This window comes from Cupressus sempervirens, chromosome 6 (genome assembly GCF_028749045.1).
Source record: "Cupressus sempervirens isolate cs-2001-9-10 chromosome 6, ASM2874904v1, whole genome shotgun sequence".
Lineage (NCBI taxonomy): Eukaryota > Viridiplantae > Streptophyta > Pinopsida > Cupressales > Cupressaceae > Cupressus > Cupressus sempervirens.
This window is the reverse complement of record NC_143123.1, coordinates 644,120,975-644,136,506: the sequence shown is the minus strand read 5'-3', so window position 1 is coordinate 644,136,506 and position 15,532 is coordinate 644,120,975. Positions and strand designations below refer to the sequence as shown.

At 34.0% G+C, this 15,532-nt stretch overlaps 1 pseudogene; it reads left to right on the top strand.

Moving 5' to 3' along the window:
* Positions 1-331: 331 nt before the first annotated feature.
* LOC149553865 (pre-mRNA-splicing factor ATP-dependent RNA helicase DEAH1-like) overlaps positions 332-15,532 on the top strand; it is an 84,686-nt pseudogene continuing 69,485 nt past the window's right edge.

Below are 15,532 nucleotides of genomic sequence, written 5' to 3'. Positions count from 1 at the left end.
ACTAGGCTTTGATACCAATTGTAGGGCCCATTTGCTATTGCACCAAAAGCCATGACTGTTAGTGAACATGGAACACCACATAATTAACCACCTGTGGGTAGGGGAGCGCGTCGCATCACCCAACACTTAGAACTCTGCTAGACCTAGTGATTAGGTTACCTTGTGTTGTGGGGTTGTGATAACCTTTATATAAGCCCATCTCCATACTTGTGATAGGTATTTGGCACTAGGACCCTTCACCTTGGGTGTTGAGGAAATTTGTGAATTCTTACCATTCCTTGCTATTTGAAGACTTTTTCTATCTACTATTACATCAAGTGGTATAAGAGCCATGTATGAACTTGAGAATGAGGAGATCCTTGCAAGGGTTACAAACAACAAGTTATCAAAGATGGTGAGAGAACAAAAGGCTGCAAATAAGAACTTGACTCAGAGGCTTCAGGAACTTGAGAAGAAGCTCGAGATAAAGACAAACAAAATGGGTCTGAAGATGAAGAAGGGAGTGATGAAGAGGAGGATAACTCTAAACAACACATCCCTATAGACCAAAGGCCTCTCATTGATGCCTTGAAATCCATGGGAAAGAGAACCATGGAGGAGAAGATAGATTTGATAGTTTTCAATGGAAAAATGAATGTAGATATAGCCTCGGATTGGATAGAGGCTTTGACCACATTCTTTGAGTGTGAGGACATCCCCAAAAATCAAAGGGTAAAGATGGAAAGATCCAAGTTGAATGGGGCAACCCTTATTTGCTGGAACTTCATCTAGATAGAGAGGGTGAAGAATGGAAAAAGAATGATCAGTTCATGGAATAGAATGATAGCTTTGATCAAATAAACCTATGTACCTAAGGATTATGGCATACAAATCCATAGGAGGAAGCAAAGTCTAAAACAAAAAGACATGGATGTAGGCACATACATTGAGGAGTTCCTAAACTATGTATGAAGACCATTATGGCAAAAGATGAGGAGGAGAAATTGGAAAAATACATGAATGGCTTGAAGGTGCCCATTCAAGAAGAAATCAGCCTACATTTCCCTACCTTATTTAATAAGTGCTATCAAATGGAACTAAAGGTAGAGGAAAAATGGAAGAGAAAGAAAGATTTTGGCAAAGGGAAGAACAATGATAGTGGGAAAAATTTTAGAGGCAATGACAATTCTTGGAATAAGGGACAAAGTAGTGGTAGCAAAAACAAGATCTTTGACCAAGGAGATAAAGAAAATAGTGACTCTAATGCAAGGAGAAACTATGGAGGAAGAAGACCTTTCAATAGGGGAAAAAAAAATGCAGGAAGAGGTAATGAAACTTTGAAGTGTTTCAACTCTAATAAAATGGGACATCATGTAGGAAGATGCCTAGAGAAGAGGAACAATAATAATCAAGGTGAGAGGACAACAACATTTGTCCAAGAAGATAAGCAAGAAGACAATGCTGATGCTAGAGAATTGGAACCAGAGGAAGGAGCATGTTTGATGATGAGACAAGTCTTCCTTCAAGTGCCACAAACTCAAGAACCTCCACAAAGGATGAATATCTTAAGGACAAAGATCAAGTGTCAAGGAAAGATATGCAATGTTCTTATTGATTCTTGTTCAACTAAAAATCTTGTGTCTTTTGAAAATGGTACATAAGTTAAATCTTCCAAAGAAGCCACACCCTTACCCCCATCATGTCTCATGGTTAACCAAAGGCCAGCAAACTTTAGTCATAGAACAAACCTAGGTAGAGTTTTCTATATCTAATTTTAAGGAAAAAGTCTTTTGTGATGTAGTTGAGATGGATGCCTCACACATCCTTTTAGGTAGGCCTTGGAAATTTGATGTTGATGTTGTACACCATTGTAAGAAGAACACCTACTCCATCACCAAAGATGGGAAGACCTTCACTATGAAGCCCCTTCTTGATAACAAGTTTGAAAAAGAGCCCATTGTGATTATCAAAGGAGAAAAATAGATACTAAAAACCTTGAAGGAATCTAATATGGAGTGATTTATTCTAATTTCAAAACCCAAGTATAACATCAAGTCTGATCAAAAGGAACCTATACCAAATGAGATTGTTAAATTGTTGCAAAAGTACAAAGATGTCATTTCTAGTGACTTGCCCACTAGCCTCCCTCACATTAGGGATATTAACCATCAAATAGACCTTATACTAGGCTCATCCTTTCCTAATAAGCCACCATACAAGATGATACCATTGTAGCATGCAGAGATTCCAAAATAAGTTGCTAAATTGTTGGAAAGAGGACTCATTCAAAAGTCTTAGTCCTTGTGCTGTACCTTTAGTGTTGGCCCCTAAAAAGGATGGCAAATGAAGGTTATGTACAAACAATAGGGCTGTAAACAAAATCACCATAAGGTATAGGTTTCCCAAGCCAAGAATAGAGGACATATTGGATCAACTAGAAGGTGCTTGCTACCTCAGCAAGATAGACTTGATGTTTGGTTACCACCAAATTAGAATCAAGCCAGGAGATGAATGGAAGACAACATTCAAGACAATTGAAGGTTTTTCTGAATCGTTAGTAATGCCTTTTGGTTTAAGCAATGCTCCTAGTACTTTTATGAGGCTTATGAATGAGACATTCATAGATTTTATTGGAAAATTTGTTGTAATATAGCTTGATGATATACTAATATTCAACCATAGCATGGAAGACCATATTAATCATGTGGAACATGTATTAAGAAGACTCCATCAACACAAGTTGGTAATCAGCTTGGAAAAAATGTATGTTTATGAAGAAGGAACTTGTGTTACTAGGATTTATAATTTCACAAGGTACCTTCAAGATGGATCTTGAGAAGGTAAATGAAATTATTAATTAGCCTCCACCAAAGAATCCAGGTGATGTGAGAAGCTTTCATCGGCTTTCAACCTTCTATAGGAAATTTATTAAAATTTTTAGTCATGTGTGTGCACCAATGTTGGAAACAATAAATGGTGGGAAGAAAACCAAGTTTGCATGGAAAAAGGAAGAAAATAATGTATTCCAATACTTGAAGAACAAAGTATCTCAATATCCTATCTTGGTTCTCCCTAATTTCAACAAAGTCTTCACTATGGAGACATATGCAAGTAATGTGGCTCTAGGTGCTGTCCTAAGCTAAGAAGGAAAACCGGTTGCTTATTTTTAGAGACATTGAATGAGGCTAAAAGGAAATATTCCACATATGACCTAGAGCTTTATGCCATGGTCCAAGCCCTCAAGAAATGGAGGCACTATCTGATTCCAAAGGAATTTGTTGTCTATATGGACAATCATGCATTGAGTTTTCTAAATTCACAAGAAAAACTTTTAGTCATGCATCTTAAATGGGTAGAACAATTGTAGGCCTATAACTTCACTATTAAACATAAAAAGGGTGTAGCAAACAAGGTTTCTAATACTCTAAGTAGGAGGACTAGTCTTGTTGAAGAAGTGAAACTTCAAAGTGTTGGCATTGAATCTCTCAAGCACTTGTACCCAGATGACCCTGATTTTGCAGAGATAGATTTGTACAAAGATGGAGGGTAGATATCATACTGATTATTTTGAATATATAATTTAGAATGGGCTCCTCTTCAAAGGAGAACAATTACACATCCCAAAGTGCTCAATGAGAGCAAATATAATAAGGGAAAAACATTATGGTGGCCTAGGAGGTCACTTTGGCATTGACAAAACAATAGAGATGGTAAAAAGGAGTTATTTTTGGCCCAAGTTGAACAATGATGTTAGGACGTACATTGAGTCTTGTACTATTTACCAACAAGCTAAAGGAATGACAAAAAATAAAGGACTCTACTCATGCTTACCAATCCCATAAAGGCCATAGGAATCCATATCAATGGATTTTGTCATGGGACTACCCAAAACAAAGAAAGGTTATGACAATGTATTTTTCATAGTGGACAAATTCAACAAGATGAGCCACTTTGTGCCATGCAAGAGCACAAATGGTGTATCTCACATAGCCAATCTCTTCTTCAAGGAAGTAGTTTAGATTAATGGCTTATCTCAAACAATAGTATCAGATAGAGATTTGAAATTTCAAAGGCACTTTTGGAGGACACTCTTCAAGAAGTTGGGTACAAATATAACATATAGCTCTGCCTATCACCCTTAGATAGATGGGTGGAATGACGTTTTAAATAGGTCCCTAGGTAATATTTTAAGATGTCTATCCATAAAATATTCACAAAGTTAGGATACCATACTACCCCAAGTAGAGTTTTCCTTCAATAACTCCATAAATAGGTCAACTAGTACAACTCCTTTCCAAGTAGTGTATGGTTTGCATCCCAAGGGACCATTGGAACTAATGGAACTTCCCTCTGATTTTAGAATTAGTGCACAAGGCCAACAATTAGTAGAACTCATCACCAAAGTGCAATAGCAAGTGAAAGGCACTTTACAATTTTTTTTCTTGAAGTATAAAGAAAATGCTGACAAAAGAAGGAAAGAGGAACACTTCCAAGTAGGAGAAAAAGTTTGGGCATTCCTAAGGAAGGAAAGACTACCTAAGGGAAGGTACTCCAAGTTGCAAATGAAGAAGGTGGGACCTTGTAGCATACTGAAAAAAATAGGTGACAATTCCTATGAGATATCGCTTCCCCCAACTTTGCAAATTTCTCCAGTTTTTAATATTATAGACCTCACACCATACAAAGTTGTAGTAGGTACCAATAATGAGTAGGGTAAGGATGCAAGCCTTGAGGATGAAGACTATGTCACTAATCTTCCACAAAGAAAAATGGTGGAGATTGAAGCCATTTTGGACTCCAAGGTACTCAAGAAAACTAGATAAAGGAAGCACATGTAGTACTTAGTCAAATGGAAGGGTCTCTCAAATATTGATGCCACATGGCTTATTGAAGATCAAATACAACAACATGGTACTTTGGTGGAACACCTACTCTCAAGTAGGGACTTGAGTTTTCAACATCCAGGGGAGTATGGTGCAGAAGCACCCACTCTACCTTCAAAAAACACCATTATGAGTTCAAACTAAGGTCCTTCTGGCCTCTAGTCATGCTTAGGTTAATGATTTCACACTGGATCTCATTGTAATGCCATAGTTCCAAGATTGACATTCTATGAGCCCTTGGTTTGACTATTGTTCATTTATGATCCCATATCCTAGGCATAGGTTTTTTTTTTTTTCATGTTTGGATCCATTAGGGTCATAAAATTAAGGTTAGGACCAATTTTGGTCACTAGACATGCAATATCACAAAACATGCAAAATTTGCTCTAAAAGTGTCAAAGCAACTTTTGAGCAACTTCTTAAAAATTTGTTAAAACGTGTAAATCCCTCTCCTAGATGGCTAGTTGGTATAAATCAGTCATGAAACCATTGGATCCTATATGATCCCTTATAGATGGATGATAGGATATAGTTGTAATTTGGGAATTGAAAGGAATAAAATCAACACTTTTCCTTGCAAAATATGTGTTGTAGACCCTAGTATGGAATTTTATGGAAGGAACAAAATGTATCAGTAGTTTTAAAAGTTTAAGGGTTGAATATACTTTCATTTTCTCCAAGTCTAATGTTTTGATCATCCATATATTGGAAGTTATCCATTTTTCTTGCTTGTTGCCTAGGAATCAGCCTAAAAATCAGCAAAATTGCTAGGGTTGAGTCATTTTGGCACATTCCACAATGGGAAATTGATGACCTTTTGTGGAATTCAAGGTGTAACAATACGCTTTCAAATTATGCAATTTTTTTTCTAGAAGATGCAAGGAGGTGAGTTTGCTACCATACCCTAGGTGTGCATTATGAATGGTACATGATTCAACATTTACAACAATCCCTTCTAGATTGAGTTTTTGGATTCATTAGAGGCTAAGACCCTTGGAATATTGTTTCTTTTACATGCCTCCACATATCATAATGGTTGGATTGTGTATTTCCTTTGTAGAAAGTATACCTATAGTGCAAATGGAGCCCTAATTAGGCCTTCAAATCCAGTCTAATGTTGCAACACCAACAACGTCTATTCTTCTCCATGCTTGGGAAATTTTGCATATTTTATAAGACCCAAAAGGGTATCCAAATCCTTGGTCAAGTCACCATTTCCTTTGGAAGAATCCAAGCTTATACCTCTTTCTCATTCTAGGAGGGCTACAAGCCAATTTGGTGGTCTTTCGAAGCAACTTCATGCTATAAGTTGTCTTTGATGAAATGAATCATTGGTTCATGTTTTCTAGGACCTAAATAGGCCATATAAATTTTTAAAGCCACCCATAGTCCTTCTATCTAGTTTTTAGGGTTTGATCCCTCTTTTGGCTAAGGGAATCCATTAGTGCATATTGAGTTTTTGGTGCTTAGAAAGTGATTAGGTTACCTTTTCTTGTGGGGTTGTGATAACCTTTCTATAATCCCATCTCCATACCTGTGATAGGTATTTGGCACTAGGACCCTTCACCTTGGGTGTTGAGGGAATTTGTGAAGAGATGAATAAAGAATTTGAGATGTCTATGTTTGGAGAGATAAAATTATTTGTTGGATTGTAGATCCAGTAGAAGAAAGATGATATCTACATCTCTCAATCCAAATATATCAAGGAGATACTAAAGAAGTCTGGAATGGAAGATTCAAGACTAGTTTGAACACCTATTTCTACTCGATATAAGCTTTCCAAAAATGATGATTCCAAAGAGGTAGATCTAATTGCATACAGATCAATGATTGGAATATTGCAATATGTAGTGCACACAAGGCCTGATATTGCATTAGCAGTTGGTATTATGGAAAGATTCTCAACAAATCCTAAAGAAAACTTACATGATGGCAATCAATAGAATCATTATTTATCTAAAAGGCACTAAAGAGTATGGTTTATGGTACAAAAAAAGAGGCAATTTGGATTTGAAAGCATTCACAGATGTTGATAGGCAAGAAGTATTGATGGTAGAAAAAGCACAAGTGGTGGAGCATTCTTTCTTGGTAAAAGACTAGTGTCTTGGACAAACAAGAAGCATAATTGTATTTCTCAATCCACAACAGAGGTAGAATATGTGGTAGTAATAGTTGAATGTTCCAATGTTGTTTGGTTCAAGAAACTATTGGTAGGTATGAAGATAAAGATCAAGGATCCATTGGTTATCTTCTATGCTAACACTAGTGCAATTAATATATCAAATAATCCTATGATGCATACCAAAACCAAGCACATTGCTATAAAATATCATTTTTTTGAGAGAATTGGTATAAGATAAAGAGGTAAGATTAGAATATGTGAATACTAAAGAGAAAATTGTAGATATATTCACTAAGCCATTACCTAAGAATGCATTTTTGTATCTAAGAGGTAAGTTAGGGGTCATTCCCCTATCTAAAGCTCATTAAATGCAGTTTAGTGATGCATTAACCAGAGCATGTTGAAGATCAATCAGTTGATGTAGTATTGACAAGACACATTGCAAATGAATTAGCACATGAGGCAAATTGATATTCACTATACATTATCTTTGGCATGAGTTGTAAAAGAGAGAAAAGCTTGTTGGCATATCTCACAAAATTTTTATAAAGAGGCAGATTATATATTTCCAGAGTTGTTAAAGAGGGACAACTTGGTCTAATATCAAAAGAAACTAGGGAAGAGAGAGTTTTTCTGACAGAGGAAGAAACCAAAGGCAGAGGGAGTTCAAATTGATAGATAGAGTTCTCATGGATGAGAATTAGAAAGAAACTAAGGATATGTTCCTTATATTATTCTTGTTCTAAAATTTCATTTTGTTATGACATGTTATGTTGCCATCAATGCCAAAGAGGGAGATTGTTGAAAATAATTGATTAATAGTGTATTGTCTTTGATTTTACACAAAATGTCATATCATTACCAATCAGTGTATGAAAAGATCACTTGAGCATTGAAGACAATTTCCCATGTCCAAGCATTTTAGAGTTTGCCTAGTTTAGAAGATAGTGTCTACCAAGTTCATTTGGTCGTCAAAGGAAAGTTTGCAAAAGTTGAGTGTTAACCAAGCTCACTCGGTTAATGAAGAAAATGTTGGATGGAACCAATGTTAACTAAGCTCACTTGGTTACCAAAGAAGCTTTTTGAATATGCAGTGTTAACTGAGCTCGCTTGGTTAATATAGGAAAATTATTTTGAGTTAGTGTCTATCAGCAGGGTTAGCTAACAAAGGATTTTCTTCTTTTGTATATTGAGTTCAATTTAATTATTTGTTATTTTTTGGTTCTAGACAACTGAGGAGATGAATATTAATTATTCTAACTTGTATTCAAGTTGACTTGACAATGTGTAAGATATAAATATAAAGTCAAGTTTAGAATTGAATGTGTGGAACATAATAGAGGATTTGATGATGCTTAGAAAAAGCAAATTGAAAGGATAAGTAAAATATCCTTGTTGAGTTGCAAAGATACATTCAATTAGGAAGAATCAAGTATACAAGCCATAATTAAGATATATAATTAGAAATTTAGTTGCATCAAAATTTAGGTCATCTCATTGTTACTTTCTAACCATTATAACAATGATCTAAATCTCTTAACTAAGTTGGCTTAACAACTATTTGTAAATCCTCTAACAAGGTGGTATTTCTAGATTGAATTGTCCAAAGATCTCTAACAAGGTCACTCCTAATAGGGTGATTAAATCCTCTAACAAGGTCACATGTAATAGTGTGTTTTGTAACCTTTAATAGGGTTGAATCTTAATCGGGATCACCTCATAAGAGTGAAAATAAGTAACTATTTACAATTGATGGTTCTTCCCAAATTAATTTTCCATGTTAAATCTTGGTGTCAATTGTGTTCATCTATTTCTTTTATGTGTATGCCTCTAAGGTAAGTAAGATCAATCATAGATAATATATTAAATATTTTCATGTTAAGCATTACCAAGTTATTTTAGTGTTTATCGAGATACAACATTTTCTAGTGTAAACTGAGTGCATGTGTGTTTGCCAAGTTACAACAAAATATTGTTTAATTAGAGTTTTGATTTGTATTGACACCTAAGGAATCTAGGATTCATTTTAGTGGTAACTAATTCACCCCTCCCCTCTTAGTTACTCCTCTTATATTTCCAATAGTTGGTATCATAGCTTCTTGGTGCTTGTAGAAAAGGTTTCAATGACCTAAGCTAAAGATCAAAAAGTCTTACAGAAAAGAGATCCCAAAGTTGAATAGAGACAACTTTGTAGCATAGTAGCAACTTATGAAGTTGCATCTAGCAACCATTAGTGGTTCAAGTTTGAAATACTTAAACACTTCTTATATGACTCCTACTGGTACAATGTCTATAGAAGAAATTATTGAAAAGAAAAATCATAATATCATGATGATTAACATAGCATCAACTCTTAACTATGCTGAATTTGATGAAGTCAAAGGATGTGCTACTACTCATGAAATGTGGACCAAACTAAAAGATATCTATGGAGGTGATGATAATGTAAAAAGAGCCAAGGAAGAAAGCTTGAGAGGCTAGTTTGATCAGATGAAAATGAGAGATGATAAAAACGTTACAAAATATGTTGATAGAATCAAAGCCAATATCAGTGCTATAAAAACCTCTAGAGGAACAATTTATGATGCAATAATAGTAAGAAAGGTACTCAGAACTCTTCTTCCTATCTATGCAATTAGAGTGTCTACTATTCAAGAAATAAGATATGATCTAAATAAAAATACAACTTTCGATACACTAGTTGGAAGGTTGACAACATTTGAATTAGATAACTATGATAATTACATTTTGAGTTCTAGAAATCTTGATTTTGCATTTGAAGCCAAGGTATCACTTAAGAAGAAAGACAAAAATTCTTAAGGAAAACAATCTAAAAGTGAAGAGGAAGACAATTTTGAAAATGATCTTGAAGCCATTGAAGCATTATTTGCAAGAAGGTATCCCAAAGGTAAAGGGAAGTATAAAGATAAATTTTATCTAAAATTGCTTGAGGGAAAGATACATACAAAGGTAAACTTTCTATTATCTATTTTACATGTAAAAAAGTTGCTCATATTGCTGCTAGATGTCTTGACATAGATGAGAAGGAGGAAAGGAAAGAATTTAAGTACAAAGGAAGGAAATATGATAGAGATAACATAGGTAACAAAGATAAGAGATACTATAAGGACAAAGGTAAGAAATCTTGCTACATTGCTAAAGAGGATGATTTTGACAGTAATTCTAATGATCATGATGAAGAAGTTATTTATGTTTTAATGAAAGATGATTCTAATGAAGATGAGAAAACTAAATTGATCTTACATGTGAATGAAAATGATAGATGGATAATTAAATAGTGGGTTCTCACATCATATGACTGGTGATACAAGTAATTTCAATAAGCTAGAACATTATAATAGGAGTCTGTTAAGTTTGGTAATGATGAAACATGTTATGTCAAAGGTAAATGATCAATTAAACTAAGTGAAAAGATCAAATATGAAAATTTATATTTGCTTAATGGTTCTAAATATAAATTTTTGAGTGTGGCATAATTGATAAGTTCAAGCTATAGAGTTGATCTCTAGAACAAGAGGAAAAAGATCTATGATGCTACTAGTGAACTAGTTGGAAGTGGAGAGAAAAAAAGAGGTAACTTTTTCTATATAGACCCATCTGAAGATACTTGTCTATTTGAATAATATGAAGATGTTTGGTTCTGGCATAAGAAGCTATATCATGTGAACTTCAATAATTTATGAAAATTTAGTAAGATGAAAAGAGTTAGAGGGGTACAAAATACTAAGAAAACTTGATAAATTGATGTGAAAACAATGTCAAATGGGTAATATGAAAAAGTCTAGTTTCAAGAGAAAGACCTATTCTTTTGATGATATTTTTTAGTTGGTTCATACTAACTTGTGTGGTCCTATTGGAGTGAAAAGTTATTATGGTGACAAATAATTTATTTTGTTTATTGATGGCTTTTCTAGAATGATGACTATGATGTTTCTGAAAGAAAAATATGATGCCTTTCAAATGTTTAAGTGGTATGCAGCTAGAGTTGATGTAGGGAAGGGATGAAATAACTATGGCCAAATGGTCACCAAGCTATCCAAAATATCTTGCAAGAGTTAACACAACAAAAGAAAACACATATAACAACAATTGAAGGAGAAAGAAGAGTGAAATACATTTATTGATTCATCAAAATACCTTCATACATACCCAACTGCAAGGCCTTCTAGGTTCTAGCCAAATACACATACATTCACATTCAAAGATCCATAAACAAATTCACACTTTCCAATTTTTCTCTGCAATCTTCTTCCAAACTACCTAACTCTAAGCCCAAACACCCTATATATCTTGCCAAAATGACTTATAGATCATTCTAGGAAATTACATAAGAGAAAGGCTGACCTAAAAATAGTTTGGATACATCCCAAGAAAAAAACTTAACATAAATATCATGATCAAAATAAATCCTGCAAGTCAGCTCACAAAAATCATGTCCAAATGTTGATACTTAGCATAAATAAGAGAACTCAACACATGAAGGGTCACTCAACATACACTGGGTAACTTGACACATGAAGAGTCACTTAGCATACACTGGGTAACTCAACAACAACTGGAACTTAATAGCAACTAGAACTCAATAGTAACTAGCACTTGGTAGCAACTGGAACTCATTAACAATGGAAAATTAGAACTTGGTAATAACTGGCACTTGGCAATAACTAGAACTTGGTAGCAATTGGCACTTGGAAAGAACTAGAACTCGATAGAAACTAGTAGAATGAACAAAAAGTGTAGGATTACAAGGAAACCCAAGATGCTCCTGCATTAGACAACCAAGGTTGGAAGAAATGATTCTCTTGAATCATTGATATGTCACAACCTGAGCTGAATCCAACTCAGATTGAGAAATCCATGAAGCATCTTCAATAGGTTTGTTCTTACACTTCACCAAATATTCATAGTAATCTTTTCCTCTTGTGCTCTTGCCAACTCTCTGATCCAATATCTGTTCAACTTCTTCAATCTGCTTCTTAGGATAATCTTCTAATACAATAACTTCATCATATGACTTATGATACTTATATAAATCAACAATATTGAATATAGGAGATATATCCATGTCATTAGGTAACTCAACTTCATAAGCATTATCATTGTCAAACTTTTTCAAGATCTTATAAGGTCCAAATTTCTTCATCTTTAGCTTACTATATTTTCCAACATGAAATATTCCTTTCTTTAAATAAAACATCACCTTATCACCAACTTCAAAATCATGATGTCTTCTAGACTTATCACCATTCTTTGTATACTTCTGATTACTTTGTTCCAACTTCAACTTCACTTCCTTATGCAAAGACTCCATAAAATAAACAAATTCTTATCCTACAACACTTCTCTTTTCTTCACTAGCAACATCTCTCAAATTTGTTATACCTATGGGATGCATTTTAGTAATGATCTCAAAAGGTGCATTTCTTGTACTCCTATTCACAAAATTATTATATGAAAATTTAGCTTGTGCCAATACCTTCTCCCAATTACTTGGCTTATTCCCAACTAAACATCTTAGGAAATTACCCAAGCTTCTATTTACAAACTCTGTTTATCCATCTGTTTGCAGATGAAATGTACAACTAAACTTCAACCCAGTATCTATCTTCTTCCATAAAGTCTTCCAAAAATAAACAACAAATTTACTGTCTCTGGCAAAAATAATGCTTCTTGGTAATCCATGCAATCTCACAATCTCTGTAAAGAAATTTTTAGCAACATGCTCTACATCTGATGTCTTCTTACATGGTATGAAATGAGACGTCTTAGAAAATTTGTCCACAACAAAAAAAATGGAATCATACCCCTTCATTGTCTTAGGCAATCCAAGAACAAAATCCATACTAATGTCACTCCAAGGTTTCTCAGGAATAGTAATAGGTGTATACAAACTGGTATTTTGACTCACTCCTTTTGCAACTTGACAAACTCCACAACTCTTTACAAATTTCTGAACATCCTTATAAATTTGTGGCCAATAATACTTCTCTTTCAAAAAAATCAATGTCTTATCAATTCCAAAATGTCCAGCCAATCTACCATGATGCTTTTCCTTAATCAAATTCGACCTCATAGAACTTCTATGAATACACAACTAAATACTTTTGAAAAATATACCTTCTTGAATGAAATACTCATCATAGTTACTTATGTGATCTGTCAGATTTAGTGCTCTGCACTCTCTCCATGCCTAAGAAAAATCAGGATCAACATCATACAACTCTTTCATTTCATCAAAACCAAGAATTTCAACCTTCATTTCTATCAACAAAGAACATCTTGTACTTAATGCTTCAACAACTATGTTAGTAACTCCACTCTTATGCATAGTAAAAAATGTGAAACTTTGCAAGTACTCAACCCACTTCATATGTCTCTGATTCAATTTATGTTGACTTCTCAAGTATTGTAAAGATTTATGATCAGTATACAACACAAACTCCTTAGGAATCAAATAATGTCTCCACTTCTTCAATGCTTGAACAATAACATAAAATTCTTGATCATACATAGAATACTTCCTTTTAGCATCATTCAAATTTTCACTAAAGAAAGCAACAGGCTTACCTTCTTGAATTAATATAGCTCCTATTGCATTACCACTTGCATCACATTCAACTTGAAATACTTTGTTGAAATCAAGTAAAGCTAATACAGATAATTCAACAACCTTTTGTTTCAAAGTCTCAAAACTCTTATCAGGTCCATGTGTCCACTTGAATTCCTTTTTATCTCCCCTCATTGTCTCAGTCATAGCATTACAAAAAAGACTAAAATTATTTATAAAATTTCTATAAAAACTAACCAAACCATGAAATGATCTTACCTCATCCACATCCTTAGGTGTAGGCCACTCCAAAATTGCTTTAACCTTCTCAGGATTTATCTTCAATCCATCAGCTAAAAATCAAAAATCCCAAATACACAATCTCCTCTTGCATAAAAGAACACTTTCTAGATTAATTAGAAAATTTTCCTCTTTCAACCTCTGTAGTACTTGTCTAATATGCTCAAGATGTTCTTCGTTAGTCTTACTAAATATTAGAATATCATCCAAATAAAAAATCACAAACTTACCCAAAAATCTTTTCATAACTTCATTCATCAACCTCATGAAAGTACTAGAAGCATTAGTCAAACCAAAAGGCATAACCAACCATTCATACAAACCATCTTTTGTCTTGAAAGTAGTCTTCCATTCATCATATTCTCTAGTTCTAATTTGATAATAACTACTCTTAAAATCAATCTTTGTAAAATACTTTGCTCCATTCAAACAATTCATTTTGTCATCCATCCTCAGCATAGGGAACTTATATTTCACTCTTATCTTGTTAATAGATCTTGAATCAATACACATTCTCCATTCTCCATTCTTTTTAGGTGCTAATATAGTAGGCACAACACATGGGCTCAAGCTTTCTCTGATCAAACCTTTCTACAAGAACTCATGCACTTGTCTATTAAGTTCTTCATTCTTTGTAGGTGTCAATCTATATGATGCTTTGTTTGACAAAATAGCTCCAAGAATCAAATCCATAAAATGACTTATGCTTCTCATTGGAGGTAAACCATTAGGAATATCATTAGCAACAATATCTTTATATTCATTCAGCAATTCAAAAATTTCTATTGTCATACCAACTTTGGCTACTTGGTCATTACTACCAACACTTGGTCCTCTAGGAACTATAGCAAAAAAAACTTGATTCTTCTTTACTTCCTTTTCAAATTGTTTTCCATTAACAATGCAATCTTTTATTGCAATACAATTGACCTCATCTAGAATTTCAATAAAAGGAAACACTATTTATTTCTTCCCATTTACCCAAAGAGTACATTGATTCAATCTTCCATCATGCACAACATATCTATCATACTACCAAGGTCTACCCAACAAAATCTGACAAAAATCCATGGGCATTATATCACACAAAACTACATCAAAGTAATGGCCAATTTTGAACTTTAGAAGACATTGCTCACTTACCAATATCTTATGCTCATCTTTGATCCATGAAACATGATAGGGTTTAGGATGCTTCAGCCTCTACAATTGCAACTTTGTAACTAGCTCTTTTGATGCCAAATTTGTAGAACTTACTATCAATGATCACTTTATAGCATTTTCTAGCCAGCTTACATCTTGTGTTGAAAAGACTTCTGCTTAAAATAGGTTGCTCATCACTTCCCTTATTACATAAGGTTCTTCTCACCATAAATTTTTCTCTAGCCTTAGGTCCACGTGGTGAACCCTCATCATCTCCTTCAATCACAATATTTCTATTACCTTGCCCACTTTTAGAGGATCTACATTCAAAAAATCTATGTCCCTCTTTAACGCATTTGAAATAATTACCATGAAATCCACCTCTAGAATAAGAATTATTTCTTCCTCGATAAGAATTAGTACCTCCTTAGTTAGAATTACCACTTTTCCATTTAGTCTTTTCTTTTTCATCATTCTTCCATTTAGATTTGCCTTTATCTTGCACAAAACTATTAGATCTGCTACCTTCACCATAAG